Source organism: Cydia splendana, chromosome 5 (genome assembly GCF_910591565.1).
Source record: "Cydia splendana chromosome 5, ilCydSple1.2, whole genome shotgun sequence".
Taxonomy (NCBI): domain Eukaryota; kingdom Metazoa; phylum Arthropoda; class Insecta; order Lepidoptera; family Tortricidae; genus Cydia; species Cydia splendana.
In genome coordinates, this window is record NC_085964.1 from 21,769,859 (window position 1) to 21,787,748 (window position 17,890).

At 36.0% G+C, this 17,890-nt stretch overlaps 1 protein-coding gene across 3 annotated transcripts in view; it reads left to right on the forward strand.

Annotated features, from left to right (window-relative positions):
- LOC134790918 (zinc finger protein ush) overlaps positions 1-17,890 on the forward strand; it is a 281,118-nt gene that overhangs the window by 174,555 nt on the left and 88,673 nt on the right. Inside the window, exon 1 of one of the 3 annotated variants that reach the window (XM_063761925.1) lies at positions 1,076-1,397. The exons of the other annotated variants lie outside the window; for them this stretch is intronic. The gene's annotated coding sequence lies outside the window, so the exon portion shown is untranslated. Of the gene's footprint in view, positions 1-1,075; positions 1,398-17,890 lie in introns of those variants that run through there. 3 annotated transcript variants of the gene reach the window in all.

Here is a 17,890-nt window from a genome sequence, read left to right on the forward strand (position 1 = left end):
GCGTCCAATGTATCGCCGTCACCTGTCCGATGCGATCTGCCATTATGTTTGTTCAATCGTCAAAAATTCTTTTGTCCGCGCCGATAACGTTCGCACCACTGGGCGAGGTTAACTATGTTGTGTTAAGGAGTGTATCAAATACTGTTTTAGGTAACCGTGTAAATGTCCACTGTTTGACAATTTTTTTGGCTAAAATACGTATGAAAAGTTAGAAACTAGATCCTCTAGCTGTATACCCCATAGCTTCGGCTTTTTGAAAAAAACATCCATAGAATTTTCGAACTTCCTAACAAAATTTCTCAGCAATATGAGAAATGCGGTCTGAACAGCCATCTGGCTGTTCTCCTAACGCTTGAATCGCCTTATATGTCCATCTGAAAGCATTTTTGCCCAAGCTCAAAGGAAAACGCTTCGCTAGTGCTTCGCGCTCGCTCGGTCAAATTGATTTTCCTCCAAACTGGTACGCATCACTCTTTAAACAGTATTTATGATTTAATTTTTATTGATCGTACCTACTTTATGTTATGGTGTACTTAACCATTTACTTGTTTCATAACAGCCAAATTACTAATAAAATGATTACAAGATTAAAAACCTAAATAGCATTATTAGCATGCTCAACTCTAGCTTTATTAGCTCATACATAATAATCAAAAATATAAAGTATTTTTGTGTGTAGCAACTATGACGAAGCCTGCACTGTGAATATTGTATTTAATTTGAATAAATTTCTTTGCTATAATCAATAATAAATCATTAAATAACATGCTAACGACACATTGCTATAGGGTAGGTATTTGAATACTAATCAAATCAGTTTCTTTTTCCGAACTGTCAAAACGATTTTGCTAGCATGTGAATGTGACGTCACGGTCAAATTACCTATTCTTTATAGTTTTACACGGGTTTTAAAATAGAAATTGTTTCTAAAAATAACTGCTGTCTACGTTTATCTATTAATCTTCTGGTACTTTATTTCATGCATGTTGTAAATGATTTATTTTAATTAAATACAGTCAAATACCCTATTGCATGACTACACATTTTCTCATAGTACCTAACTACTTCATATCACACACGTAACAAATTTCAAATTCGGAATTTATCGCAACCGCTATCGCAGAAAACTCAAGTCATTAAACCAGTGGCTTGTTTATATCAGCAAGTACATAGATCGTTATCGGACTATGTAATCCGCCGTGTCCACTGATAATGTTCAATCGTAAAAATCGCACTTGATTAAAACTTTATCGGTTTTTTCGATAAGCAACCGATATGGCTGAGCGGTTAGTGCTACGACGCGCGTCCGAGTATAGGTACGCTTGGCTGTATTTTGAATTTCGAATAGTGTGGTGCTAGGTTTTTTATAGGAGAGTCGGAGGAGTTGTTTTTTTGAGGTATGTTATCGTTTACCTTGCTACTTGTACCTACCTACAAAAAGACCTAATGAAATCGTACAGAAATCAATCACCAGGCATATTCATTAATCGATTTCTATTTTATGCTCGCCATAAAAGTTTAAACTGCTGATTTTGAATATTAATAAAATTTGGCCTGTTTCTACTTTTCGAGTGACTATGTTTTTTTTTATTCTAAAAAATATATTGTAAACACATGCAGTCCTTAAGCAATTACCTAAAATCAACCAACCAACAAATACTCTGACTAAAATACCGTTGAGTCTTAATACAAAGCTATTCAAATTCAGACTGTGTATATTTTCAGTGATGACGTACGTTTTCGCTTACAATGGGTTTCATACATTAACGTGCGTAACTAACAAAATAATGCATTAATATAATTAGAAAAAATATACAGAAACTCTTGTACGAAAAGTAACCTGTAACAACATTTGCCTTTTATTTAAAAAATCACAACCCAATGCTGCATTTGCCTATAATTAAAAACAAAAAAATTCAATATCAAAATCAATTAGTCAACATTATCACATTAATTTCAGCAACACAATTAACTGTAATTTAATTAACAATTTGATTTTCAACATGATGTGCCAATAGCGATTTGAATGTTAAGTACATATGGCGCCGATTTGGCTGTCCAGCGGAAATTTTACTTATGCATACAATGTTTACAAGCTGTTTTTATTTAAATTTTATTTTTATTTTTATTTACATATTTATTAAGTATTTTATAAAATCGTCACGCACGTTTTAGAGACGTAACGAAATGGTCTTCACTTTCTCCGTTTTCTAAGGAAATTAAAAAAAAAAAACAATTTCGAATTTGGAACTGAAACCAACCGTTTATTTACGGCGCTGTTATCGTGTGTGTGCGGCAGCACGCGCTATCGCCGCGAAATCGTTCGGTGGCAATAGATAATTGTACAGGCACGTTATCACAGGCCAATGTTGGGCCAATGTTGGACCTATGAGAAGCCTAGTAAACTAGTGACTATACAGCATTAGAGTAATGGCCCGATTCGAACTTTAAGATGCGTCAATTAATAAATCTAGAAACGATATGGATTAGATATGTCAGTGTCAAATGTGACGTTTCTTCAAACAAATACTTTACTTTTGACACTGACATATCTAATCCATATCGTTTCTAGATCTGTTAATTGACGCATTAAACCTTTGAATGTAGGATAATGTAAACATGCCTATATTCATAATAGTAACAGGCCAATCCGAACGTACACTGACATGTATTGTATTGTCGCGGTGAATAAGTACATGTATTGGCGCGGGCGAGTCGCACTAATTAACATGATTCAAATATCATTCTGATATATATGTAGGTACGTTAGAATTGGCCTGCAAGATTAGAATTCAACCTGCAAAGAAAATTTCCAAAAATGTCTCCCAACCTCTTATACCTAACCTTAAGGGGCCCACTGATTAACAGTCCGCGGGACGGTATCGGCCTGTCAGTTGTTCGGAACTGTCAAAATTTTGTTCTAACTGACAGGCCGATACCGTCCGGCGGACTGTTAATCAGTGGGCCCCTTTAACCAAACGTTGGCCAAGCCAACCAAGTCAACCAACCCGCCATGGCTGGCGCAGCGCCCGCATGCATTTTTCCGATTCCCAGTGCACTGATAACTTATCAGCTTGTTGGCAATCAACGGTTATGGGCTTGCATAAGGACGGTTTCGGTTAGGTTTACGACTTAGTTTATGCACGGCAGGTACATTTTAATGCGGTAAGACGGGACTACCGGGAAAGATGGACTTGCATACAATAAATTAAATTTATTTAAGACCAACAAAGGATCAATTTCGTTGGTGACACATTTTAATCTTACAACTAATGTTAGTAGGTACACACACAAACTTATTAACTAACTAACTAATACATATTAACATATTTTATTTTATTTATTTAAGCACATGTGGAGTGCACTAATACAGTGGTTCAGGTAGGCCTCATCTAACCTGTCTGCATACATAGCTAGGATGCTGCTGGTGCTATTCCTCATCCTGCATAACTGCACCCTGCATAAGGACGATTTCGGTTAGCTTTATGGGTAAATTTTAATGCGGCAAGACGGGACTACCGGGAAAGATGATGTTGCCTGAAATCTTCGTTATAATCGTCGTCAATATTGAATCGAAATCCCTGATGATTATATAGAAGTCTTATACAAATCAATTATTTAGGTGCATCATCCATATTCATACTTCGATATATAATAAAATAAATACGAATGTGACTGTCTGTTACCTCTTCACGCTTAAACCGCTGAACTGTTTTGGTCAAAATTTGGTGTGTGTATCGTGTTAAGCAATTATTAATTAAAACAATAACATGATTGAGAACTCTAATCGAAATCTAATATAGTTACATAAAATTTCGAAGAGTAGAACTTGAATATCCGTAAATTTTAAACCGGTTAAAGGATGACTCACGGTACATCGGGCCGTGTCCGGGCCGGAGCTTCCGGCGCATTCTTTTTTAATGGAAAGCATCACGTGATCGCCTGTCATAGAAAAATAAGCGCCGGAAGCTCCGGCCCGGACACGGCCCGGTCTAACGTGAGTCATCCTTAAATCTATGGCAGGGAAACAATTTACTAATATGTCCGCGTTTAATACAAGGATCTTTTTCTTATCAAAATAAATAATCAATAAGCGAATTTTTCAACATGCACGATACGATAAAACATAAACTGTTGACATATTTATTGCGATGTGATAGATAAAAGTCATGTCAGTTATCAATGCTAATTACAGATGTTATAAGTGTAATTACTCGATTACAGCCCGATAAAGTATTGTAATGTGTAATCAAATTTCAGCTATCTGAAGATTTGTTTTTTGTAACTTTGTGACAAAATTTGACGTTACATAAAAGTAAACACAAACCTTGGTCGACCTTTATATCTATTTGGAGCTAAAAGGAACAGTGTGAAAATCGCACACAAGAATCCACTTTTCCCGGTGTTTCCCTTATTCCAACTTACCTTGTATTGTATTATTATTTAAATGTGCCTATGAGCGTTTTCATACTGTCTGATCCGACATCGGATGTCGGATGACTTTTGGAGAAAGGCAGCTGCTAGAGAGTTCCATATATGGGATCAAGTCCGTAATTTTTTAGTTAAAGTTTTCTTTTGAACAATAAACAATTAATCGAAGAAGAAATAAACATAGAAAGATTTTTTATTTCTTTAAGATACGTACCTATCCGACATCCGTATATCGATGAACATTGTGAAAACGCTCTAATGCCAACATTGCCTCGGATTTGAAACACAGTCATCATTTTCTACTGTTCTTACGGCTGTTACGCGTAGTGGGACAAAACTTGGAGATAATATTTACTGCTAACTGCACCTGCCAAAGCATTCCTCCTGTAGGTATAAAATATCTATTACTTCATAAAACTCGAATCACACGAGTCTAACACAACTTTTTATAGCTTACACACATTTATGGCTCTAATACTAATATCCAACACATATTTTAACATACGGGCGGACAGATAACATCTATACCAATAGTGAAACCATCTAGATTTTATCGGGGGCTTATTCTCGCCTTATCTAAATTAAATCGAAAACGTATTGATTGCGTAACGCACGTAGGCATAAGACCCACTTGCACTATCCCACTAACCCGAGGTTAAGCGGTTAAACCGTTAACCCAGTGTCAAATTATACTGGTTATCCTTGGTAACTCCAGGTTTAACCGGTTAACCCCGGGTCAGTGGAATGGTGCAAGTGGCGCTTAGTATCTGTGCAAGCGGTGCAATGATATTTGTATTAAATTGGTATCAAATTTAAGTGTCTGAATACGGCCGGGAATCTAATATTATAATTTTATTGATATGTGTTGGGATTAGCTTACAAAAGTAGTTTGATTGAGTTTAAAGTAATCGTAAACGGTTAATGAGAATGGTGTACGTGTTGAAACCACCCATTTAGGCGCCGTTTCGGAAAAAGTTTCCGGTTACGAATTATGGTGAGAAAATAGGACACACCTTTTCATCTCTTTTAAAAACTGGCTTACAAAAATATCCAATTTTATTAGAAAAAACTCAATTATAATCAGTTTTTTACTGTATGGCAGCAGAACTACGATACTAAAAATACACAAAATACGCTTTAAATACAATTAGAATACAATTTTGATCGGTTTAGGATTTAAGTAGGCAAGTACCTATTAGGTAAACTGTGGTAAACATAATCTATGTAGTATGAGAAAACATACAGTCATGTAAGTACATTGCAATAATATTTATTCAAAATAAATTAAATAAATAAGAATAACCTCGAAGGCAAAGACTTTTTTGATGATAGATAAGATTATATTAGTCAATAACAGAAATACATCGAATGGAGTAGCAATACTATTCTAAGCCTGTTATCTCGTATCAATATTTTTATGATCGTGGTATCACTCAATTTACCTAGATACGTGTAGGATGTATGTTATCAATATCATGTAAGTCTTATGTATTCAATCTGAATATTTACACTAATTATACAGAATTTATATACACCCAACCTTGTCAGTAGAAAAAGGCACGAAATTCAAATTTTCTATGGGATATCAATTCTTCGTGCCTACATTTTTTAAATTTGCCGCCCTTTCTACTTACAAGGTCATTGTGCCAGAGTGTAGGTAGCTATAGTTGGTTTTATTTGAAGGAGTCCGAATGATGCTAAAGAGCTTTAATAATTGTAACTTGAAAAAAATCACCCTGTAGAAACACACGGCAAGTCTTCTTAGATGCACACACCCTTATTTTCTAACTATAACTGTCACTATAACGTTAGAACGTATTTTTAGTAAGTAGATATTTTTCATTCGAGTAGTACCTTTACATGTGGACAGACCGTAAATGTGGACAGAACTGAAGTAAACGGTCGCAAAAATAAGTACGTATGCGAGAGCCTATGTGTGGTGACCGCAAGTTATCTTATGTATATTTTCATTATTTTCCATCTTGTAGTTAAGATGGTTGGTCGACGTGACATAACCAACATAAACAACGGAAACACGTTAATAAGATTAGCTCTCCTCACCGCTTCACTCCAAATTCAGATCCTAATGATACCACCGTGCCACAACACAATAAACTAATAGATTACACATCAAAACAACCTCCAGAGAATCCAAATGGCATCTTCAGAAGCCCTTAAATATGCCATCGGCCGTTAGAAAACCAATTTCTGTCGGCCATTTTGTAGCCCACCCAAATAAATTCGTTCTAATCGGAAAAATCGAAATTTAAATTTGGAATTATTAAATTATCGAGAATCTACTCCCGTTAGTGAGGTGCCGACTGATTTATTGTAAATCGATAAGCGAATATACATTATTTGTTTTTATAATCGAATTTTGGTAATTAATTAAGTATTTTACTTAATAGCTTAAGTTATTTTGAACTTTAATGTTATATTTTCAAGTTTTAAAATCGCTTGGAAGTGATGTGTTATCTAGGTGAAGTAATTCGTAGGATTGGAGTCGATGGTGAGATAGTCGATTTCTAAACGCATCTCTGTAACAATTAAGATTGTATCGCTATTTCTGTTTAATGTGTTTTCTCATAAAGAATTAGTCTTACTATTTGTAAATTTAAAATAGTATTTTACATAAATACACCTGAATGTGGCAAATACAGCAGTTTTTCGCAATTACCTCCCAGTCTGTCGAATTGCTAGTAGAGTCACATCTATTCTTAAAGGCAGTCACAAATGTAAAGAATTACATTGTCTTTGAACAGCGATTTAAAAAAAACACTTGTACCAGTAAACAGTAGTACCTAAACACATCACTCTTGCCTAAAGTGTCATTCTATGGAACTTGCTAACTACCCATATAACCATTCCAGTCGCAGAATCACAAAATGGTAACTAAATGTCAGATGTGTCGTAACAGAGTCCACACAATGTGTCTAGAATTGTTTCGAAACAAAGTGTCGTCGCCGTGTCTACACTTTTCCGTAACAAGGTGTCGACACATTTGTGTGCACTTTGCGTGCGGTTTGCGACTAAATCTGACAGCAAATTTGTGACAGCAAATGTCAATTTAAAATACCTCTTGAAAACCAAGGTTTGTCAAACTACCATTAGTGTCTCGTGTGCTCGTAATTCTAGTAAGTCATCATGGGCAATGCAAATGATAATAATCGACCGAAACCATATAAACACCCAACACCCGTCAACCTTTTACAGAAAAGTTTTTAAAGAAATTCAATAAGCTACTTAGGTCAGGCAACGAATGCTCCAAAAGTTGTAGAGGGAAATGCTCGGAACACAATTTTTGACTCCGTAACTCGGTTTGACAAGTTAGGTGGTGAACATATCAAAAGTCCCCGGCCGTAGCCCTTGAGCGGGGGGGAGAGAGGGGGGCTTTGAAGGTCCTATTTTCCGGTTTTTCGATTATATCTCGGAAACTATGCATCTCAGCGACATGGCCACTTATACAAAATGAAAGTTAATTTAATTTGTTACAAGTTTATTCAGTCAATTTTTTCGATATGTTGAATAGTTTTTGAGATATCCGCTCTTGAAAGTTTATTTAGGGCTCTCAATTTTATCTTGATATATCTATATCAGTGAAGGTGCTAGGCCGTGTTTGGTATCGTTTTCGTATAAATCTGGGGTGCTGAATCCATTTAAGGTATCACGTTGACACCATTCCACAAAATAAAAAAAAACTTTTTAGGGTTCCGTACCTCAAAAGGAAAAAACGGAACCCTTATAGGATCACTCGTGCGTCTGTATGTATGTCCGTCTGAATACACAAAATAGTTCTTTACCTATAGATGACAGGAAAACCTATTAGAAATGTGCAGTCAAGCGCGAGTCGGACTTAATGTACGGAACCCTTAATACGCGAGTCCGACTCGCACTTGGCCGGTTTTTTTGAAACTCCTCTTGACGCTTAACCGCTGAACCGATTTCGTTGAAATTTGGTATAGAAATAGTTTGCGTCCCGGAACAGGACATAGGATAGATCTTATAACCAAAATCATCTTTTGAAGGTGTGAAGAGTGGCGTGGAAATTTGTACGGGAAATCAATAACCGCTGCACCGATTTATATGAAATTTGGGATGGTCTACATTTTTGATTTAGTTAAAAATGATAAAAAAACATGACTTCAAACCTAAACTTAAACAGTATTAACTTCAAGAAGTCAATTCTGAATTCCCACCTACACCTCATTTCACACCTTTAAAGGATGATTTTTGAGATAACTTATTATGTCCTGTCTCGGGACTCAAAATATATGTGTACCAAATTTAAATTAAAACTGTTCAGCAGTTTAAGCGTGAAGAGGAGTTTAAAAGAAAGTATTTTAATAAGTTTATATGTTTTTACTTCGGAATGGTGTCAATGTGATACCTTAACTAAATTTGGTACTGCGAATTTATACGAAAACGATACCAAACATGGCCTCGTAGCTTTACTGTTGTAGAAGTCAAAATAAAATTGAGAGCCCTAAATTCTTATTACTTGGCCAAACTTGTGTAGAAGGAATAGGCAAAATAAAAGTCTTCGGCAGGAATATAAGACACAATTTTTTTTTTTTTGCGTTACTATTTCAATCATCAAATATAAACATACCTTGATTATATTATTCTAGTGAGATCCTCATAGATAAACAAAAACATTTACTTAAAAAATTACAAGGTCGAAATGTCACGGAACTTGTGAGAGTAATATGTGAAAAATAAAAACTTTTATGACAAAAAAATCTGGACACAATTTAAGAATCACCCAATTGCGTCGAGGAATCATCTGTATTTTTGCTTGTTTCATTACCTCCTCGCTTCTTTTTTGTCCTTTGTATTCTGTAGCAATTTGTTAGATCTGAAAATAAAGATAACTTGCGTCGTCACGGATGTCGATTTATAGGTTTTAGGGAGTGCAGAATTCGAAAACGATGATCATTTTATAATCCAAGATGGCGGCTACGTATTTTGTCATACAAGTGGAATCCAAAATAGTCATCATTTTCGAAATCTGCGCCCCCTAAAACCTATAAAACGACATCCATGACGACTTTTATGACATAGTGCATGGCCGCCATCTTGGAATCCAAAATAGTCATCATTTTCGAAATCTGCGCCCCCTAAAACCTATAAAACGATATCCATGACGACTTTTATGACATAGTGCATTGCCGCCATTTTTAAATTGAAAATGTTATCATTTTCAAAATCTGCGGCCCCCAAAACCTATAGAACGACACCCATGACGACTTTTATGACATAGTGCATGGCCGCCATTTTGGATTCCAAAATGGTCATCATTTTCGAAAGCGGGGCCCCCTAAAACCTATAAAACGACATCCATGACGACTTTTATGACATAGTGCATGGCCGCCATCTTGGAATCCAAAATGGTTATCATTTTCGAAATCTGCGCCCCCTAAAACCTATAAAACGACACCCATGACGACTTTTATGGCATAGTGCATGGCCGCCATTTTGGATTCCAAAATGGTCATCATTTTCAAAATTGGGGCCCCCTAAAACGTATAAAACGACATCCATGACGACTTTTATGACACAGTGCATGGCCGCCATTTCGGATTCCAAAATGGTCATTATTTTCGAAATCGGCACTCCCTAAAACCTATATATCGACACCCATCTCGACTTTTATGACAAAGTGTTTTGCTACCATCTGCATGCAAGACATTTCTATTATTTTTACGTACAAAAATGGCCCCCTGTCAACTTTCAATCGAGATTTAATCGATAATTTATTCGATTAATATTCAGATAATTCAATTTCAATCTATGTTAGGTCGACTAAACTAATCGCGATTAAAATTTGAGAATTAACTTTTTTTATTCCATTAATTAGTCGAATAAACAGTTAATCGATTAATGCCCATCTCTGACCACGGCATTTTTACACTTTGAGAATATCTGAAAACAAATCAACACAAGGAGCCATTTTGCAAATCCAGTAACATACCAGTAACTTTGTTATTACTTTTGACAGCGCGTGTCATGTGTCAACCCAGAGTCGACACAAAGTCGAAACATTGCAACTACTTTGTGACTGCAATATTTCTCAGCCTTAAACCATATTTATACATCATAATTAACAAGTTTCGTAGTATGTAAAGCGTTATTTCTGTTATTTAAGTATAGTATACGCATCGAAGTACTAAAAATGCTTCAAATAATATAGTTATGAACACAGGCACTGAGAAGTAAACAATTTCATTTCCGGCTAAACTAAAACAATGTGGTGGCGCGTTGATTATATTACACTTAGTTTATCAAATCACTCGAGCAGTTTAATTCCCCATAATAATTTAAGTCATATTGTAATATAAATGCAAACAATATATAATTACGTCTTGTAATCCGTTTTAGAGATGGCGTATTAATGTCACTTATTTTTATTTAAGTATTTTTCCATCTGACAGTTTCCATTTGACAGGAACAAAATGAACGAATGAACGAATGATTTTGGCATAAAGTAGTCGCAAACCCGAAACAATGTGTGCACACGGCGACCACACTTTATGTCACTTTGTGTCATGTGTCGACCCTTCCCCATTTCTGGTAACTGTGTCGACACGGCGACGACTCTGCGACTGGAATTGTGACCGAAACAGACGGTGTCGACACAAGATGTGTCAACACCGCGTCGTAACGGCGACTGGAAATGGTTGTATGGGTATGTAAAACCGCCATATTGAAATTGTCAAAGAATGATGAATTTACTAGTGACTTTTGTTTACATAGTTATCAAGTTCCATAGAATGACACTTTATGTCTAAATATGTGCCATGACAATAATTTAGGCTAAAAAGTTACCTATTATCTACCACGTTGTCGTTCGTTTGTCGAGCTATTTGTATTCGCAACGCAGTGGCAATACGCCCAATATCGTTAACAAATTACCTTTTATTTGAAAACAACACAATTTTTTTTCCCCGCTTTGATTATTAATGTTATCTAACATCAGCATTAGAAGGAAGTAAAGGAGAGGCAACGCGTGCACTAACTCTACCACTCTTTACTCAAATGCCCTTAGCACTTCCTCGATATAACACGTGGCCATAGGGGTGAATGAAGTATTGGGGGAATGTAAAATTATGTCACAGTTATAAATAAATAACTGATGAGTACTCTGGTCTGGATAACTGTTCGGTACCTTTACTTAGATATGGGTCTACAATCTTTCTTGTGACGAACTCAAAAAGTGACGTCTTCAGAAAGAGGCGTTCTCAGAAAGTGACGTATCTACTCAGAATGTGACAAACTTAGAAAGTGACAAACTGAGAATGTGACGTCCTCAGAACGTGACCTAACTCGAAAGTGACCTCCTAAGAAAGTGACATACCCCGCCTAAACCATAATTTATATTTTCTAATTCATTGCGAAGGCATAGATATCGTATCCATATATTCCATATGTTTTGCATATATGCAAAACATATTCGCCGATCTGAATTGGGCAACAGAAGGAATCAAAATAAACAATACACGTCTTCACCACCTCAGATTTGCAGACGACATTGTAGTTTTTGCTGAAAACCATCAAAGCCTGGAAAAAATGATACGAGAGCTTAATACAGAGAGCAAGAAAGCTGGTCTGCACATGAACTTAAATAAAACTAAAATAATGACGAACAGCTCTAAAAGTTCAATTTTACTAGACGATGTAGAAATAGAATACGTGGATAGCTACATCTACTTAGGTAAACAGGTATCATTCTCTAAGACGAATAACGAAGACGAGGTTAATAGGCGAATCACCTGTAGTTGGAATAAATATTGGGCGCATAAAGACATATTGAAAGGTGACTACAAGCTAAGTATGAAAAGAACTGTGATGGATACCTGTATTCTACCCTGCTTGACGTATGGGTCCCAGACTTGGGCTTATACAAAAAACATTAAAAACAAAATAAGGAGTTGTCAACGAGCCATGGAACGAAGCATCCTAAACCTAAGAAAAATAAACAAAGTAAAAAGTATAACAATTAGAAAAAAGACAAAATTGACAGTTGCATTACATCATTCATTAAAACTGAAATGGCGATGGGCCGGACACTTAGCAAGGAGCACAGACCAACGCTGGACCCTCGCCGCTACCAAATGGGCCGGTCCGGTTGGAAAAAGGAAAGTCGGACATCCACGACAAAGATGGGCGGATGATCTTGTTAAAGTAATCGGCAAAAGCTGGCTAACAGCAGCCCAGGACAGAACGAGGTGGAAGAATCTGGAGGAGGCCTATACCCTACAAGAGGGGTCCCTATAAATTAAGAAACGTAATAAAATAAACTAATATCGATGTAAATTATGTATTTGGGAAATAAAAAAAAAAGGCTTTATTATTATTATATTCCATATTTTTACAATATTTTTTTCCATTTCAGGTAAGTGGAAAGCGAGATCAGTGCAGCCAACATTAGGGCCCATTAAGACGGTAAGATGTATTGGCACATTAACCGTAACAAATCAAAACGTGTGTACACGCATTAAATACATGGGCGTTTTTTCAAACGCTTTGCGAGGCGAACGCTCAGGAAACCAGTATATCTGGACACATTTTTTTTTATGGATATATAGGTATACTTGGTCAAGCAGATCTTGTCAGTAGAAAAAGGCGGCAAATTTGAAAAATGTAGGCGGGAAGGGATATCGTCTCATAGAAAATTTGAATTTCGCGCCTTATTCTACTGACAAGATTTGCTTGACCATCTATATATAAAAAAGTTTTGTTATTATTTTTGGATATAACTTTTTTATTTCATTAGCTATTATAAATGTTATTAAATTTGTAAAAACATGTTTCTTGAAATTGTTGGCGAAACCAGGGAGCATTACATATTCTTGACATTCTTGTACATATACCTATATTTATATATTTCGGGGATCTTGGAAACTGCTCTAACGATTTCTATGAAATTTACTATATGGGGGTTTACGGGGGCGAAAAATCGATCTAACTAGGAGTTATCGCTGGGAAAACGCGCATTTTTAGTTTTTAATGTTGTCCGAGCAAAGCTCGGTCTCCCAGGAATTGGAAAAAATTGTGAGAGTACGGCCAAATTTAGCTTATTTTGAATCTTTGCAACAAAACTGAATCCTGATCCATTCTCATCCACATCCAAAACCTGATCCAATCTAACAACAATCTGACAAATCTGATCCTAAATGACGGGTCTTGGACGGCTAAATTGGAGTGACAGGTATACACAGTATTATGAAAGAGACAGACAATTTATGAATTTCTCTTATATTGGTTTGTTCGACTCGCCGGAGCTAGTAAAGCAATAGGAATAGAAAGGGCTGGTAATGTGCCGTGTGGGAAGGCCTTCCGTTTGATACTGTATCTGTGGTGAATTATTTAAAAGGTGTTTAGAGTGTGTGTTTTCAAAATGCGTTTCCGTTTAAGGTTGAGAAAAACGCCTAATAGGTTCTTACTTTTTTTTTCATAATCGCAATGACTATTTATTTTTTTCTTTCTTGAATTATTGTCATTGATGGCAATACACGTACAATTAATTATAGATGGTCAAGCAAATCTTAATTGTCAGTAGAAAAACGCGCGAAATTAAAAATTTCTATTACACGATATCCCTTCGCGTCTACATTTTTTAAATTTGCCGCCTGTTTCTACTGACAAAATTAGCTTGACCATACCTTTTGTACCTATAGCATATCAACAAAGTGCCTAAACTAATCTAGTGACATTAAAATTGAAGAAAATTATTTTTAAATATATTATTCATAACGAAGTTCCTTGCACCCAAGTACGAAATACAATTTAATATTAATTCGTTTTAGCAGTGTACAGATACAGATTAAGCCACTAGCATTCATTCTTTACCAAATAAAAAAAAAAGTTCAAACAAGCATGAAAAAACGCCCCTAATTGTCCGAAAAATCTCCAACGTCTGTTAAACCGATGTTAATCCTGCCAGATTAGCGAGTTGTTGATAATGATAGCCGTGGAATCACCGAGCGACATCTTACATTGACTGTGTAATCGGTGTTATACTCTTGGAGATTTAAAATCGGAATTAGAATTAAGACGCTTTATTATTTAAAAAAATATGCTCGCGGTTTCGGTTACAGAATTGATTGTGTGATTTAATTTTTTTACCGTAAACTACTGCTGATTAGATAAGTTTCATAGGTTTTTTATAAAGACAAGAAGGCGATTGTTTGTTTTGAGTCTTACCTAAGTACTTTTGCCATCTTTTGAAGTTTGCATTTGGTCTATTGCAAGCCTTACCTACAGACCATGGGATAAAAATGCATTTAGCCCTATACCGCAAAATTTATAAAAAGCTATGGCCCTAAGGGCCGATACAGACGGACTGCACCCCGACTGCAATTTGTATGGGAACTGCACGTCAACTGCAACTTCGGCGTGAAGTTCCCATACGAAGTTGTAGTCGGGTTGTCGTATATCTATGTCACAAAGATAAAATAGCATACTCGCGAGTGAGATAAATCTGCACAATGACTTTCTAGGTAAATATAATCTAAACAAACCATTAGGTACACGTCCACTTCTATATATTACCATTGCTTTTGTCTATAATAAGCCTTATTAACATATATGCCACAACCTTTGACCGCAAAAAAAACTATCTTCCTAAAAGAACCCACATATCTTGTCACAAAGTTAATGCCGCACACACGCGGGCGACCGAGAGAAAAATCTGCACAATTAATTAACGTACATGTTTATAAATATACTCTAAACAGTCCAGCTGTTACTTTACAGCTAATCTTATATTTTGCTATTGCTTTTGCCTCTTCTCCGCCCAGCCATACAAGAACCAAAATTTGCCAGTGATATTTAAACCTATAGCGCAGGGCGAAGTTATTTTTCTTTTGTTTGAAAATCGAACGAAGGAAAAAAATTGCAAGCGTGTTCCAATTGAAAATGATTTGAATTGCATCGAATTTCAAAATCCTATGGGTAGGACCGTGAGTGAGCCTTAAGGTGACAATCCATTTCAGCAGCACTACCATTCATTTTACTATGTAAATTGACAATAACACCGACGCGTTCGTACTAGTACCTAATGCAGTTGCGGTCAGAAATGGAATGTTACCCTTAGGATGCTATAACAAGTCTTACTTCAGTGCAGTTATATAGTGCATAATTATTTTATGATCGTATTTTCACGGAAACGTACGAACGTGTTATTTCAGTCAGTCTTGGTACAAAAAGTACTGAGGTTGACTAAAGTAACGTTTCCGAGAAAGTACGATGGAAAACAATTATGCACTAGCACTACATCTCTACTCGCCTGTACAAAATAACCTTTGACCGCAAAAAAAAACTATCACCCTAAAAGGACCCACATATCTTGTCACGCAGATAAAGGCGCCCACTCGCGGGCGACCGAGAGACAAATCTGCACAATTACTTACCGCGCTAATGACGCGATACGGCGATGGAGCGATTTATGGCCACATCGATGCCGGGCTTTACATAGCATTATAATATTTTGTGATAGGAAAAGAGTTTTTTTAGGTAATCAAGACTATACTTAATATAGCTAGACCAAGAAAAGTCTGCAGCGATTTTGATAGCCCACGCCGTGACAGTGTTCTTTTAAACGTCAAACTTACTATGAAATTTTAGACGTATAAATAACACTTGCACTGCGAGGGCTATCAAAATCGCTGCAGACTTTTCTTGGGCTAACTCTAGTAATTGATTTCAATTATGTTGAATAAATTTTACAAAAAGGTTCCAAAATAAATATCTACATTTTTTAAACAATATTTCTTGGTAAGACCTGAAACGTTTTTTTTTGGCTTTTAAAAGTCCATCAGAACAGAACTTATTACATACAGGGGATTACAATGTCCCTATATTTGCAACGAAACACTTTGTAATATTATATTTATTTTAGGTAGGTATATCAAAAGCATCTACAAAACTTAAACAAACAACAATCATCAATATACCACAACAACAAAGCTCTATTATCCCATTATTAATACTGGCCACTTACTCAAAACAAACTCCGCAAACACAAGAACTGCCATTTAAAAGAAAACAAAATTTGAACGGAACAAAAAATTCAAATTTGGAAGAGTCCATCACGAGCGCCACGAGTTTAAACTCAGCTTAACGTATTATGGGTGTTTGGAACAGTTGGTATCTACAAATGAGTTCTTTTTATTAACTTGAAGCTTATTTTAACTTATCGCTTGACACAGAAAAAACATGTAGGTTCCTGCGTACTTGTACAAGTACAAATTCAATTCGAGTTTTGAACTCTTATAAAAATAAAAGATAGTTCCAAATTCAAAAGCACAAAGATTGCCCTGGGTCTTACGAGGATGAGTGAAGTACCAAAATCATTTTGATGTAAATATGACCGGTAAACTTTGAGATGATTGGTAGACTTTTTAGGCGACTTGTACCTAGAAGGCACAATCAACGAACTGCTTAACGTTAATTACGGCAGAGGTGGCTGACCTCTAATGGAACTTTTCAAAGACTTGACTGAAAGTTTGGTGCAACAGGTCCGCATTCATTTAGGTAAGTACCTATATCATTATACAGGTGGGGCAAACCAATTTATCAATAAAAAGGGCGAAAATTCAAGATATGTATGGGAGTTCGACTGTTCGCGTCTACTTTTTCCTAATGATTCCCTTGATTTTCCGCCATGTCAAGTGACAAAATTGTTTTACCAGACTATAGGTACGCCATTATAATATATAGCCATTTGTTCAACTATTGCGATGGTATTAAATAAGCACTGGTTCTATAGTTCCAAGAGACTTGCAAGCGAAGATGCTTGTACCTTGTTTATTTTAAGATTTTAAGGTTTGTATGGCTACCGGCTTCTATCTTAGTGAACTGTTTAACGTATAAACTTACTGCTCGAGAGTTATCGCGCGGTAATTTGTCGCGCTGCAAAAAAGAGACAGCGATACGGATGCGTTGTGACCTTGATCATTTTGATAATTTTACATACATAGACTTGTAAAAATCATAACAATTTCAGCAGTTTTACTATTAGTTACAAAATACATTGTAAGACTTGAGGATTTCACAAACCATATTAATTTATTTTTTCTATATATATTTTTTTTTTTTTTTATAAGAGCGTGTCACATATTTTTGCGGACTTCGAAGAGTAACATATTATTGCAGGTGACTGTACATAAACTAAAAATTAAGGAATCGCTTTGTTTCGTTTTTAATTCATAACAACTTTTGATTAGTGAAGGGCAAAGGTAAAAAATATCGGTTTCCAAATTTATTCAAACAACCAGGTAATCCCTGGGATTTTGACGGCTCCCCCTCGCATGAAACTTTCCAAAGCCCTTATTAACCTAACATAAAAAGATAAAAGATACCCAAATCATGTCCAGGGGGGCAATTATGAAAGTTGCCGGTGACAAATATTCGTCTTTACAATAGCTCGCGTTTTTTTTATCTCCGCGCCCCAGGCGAG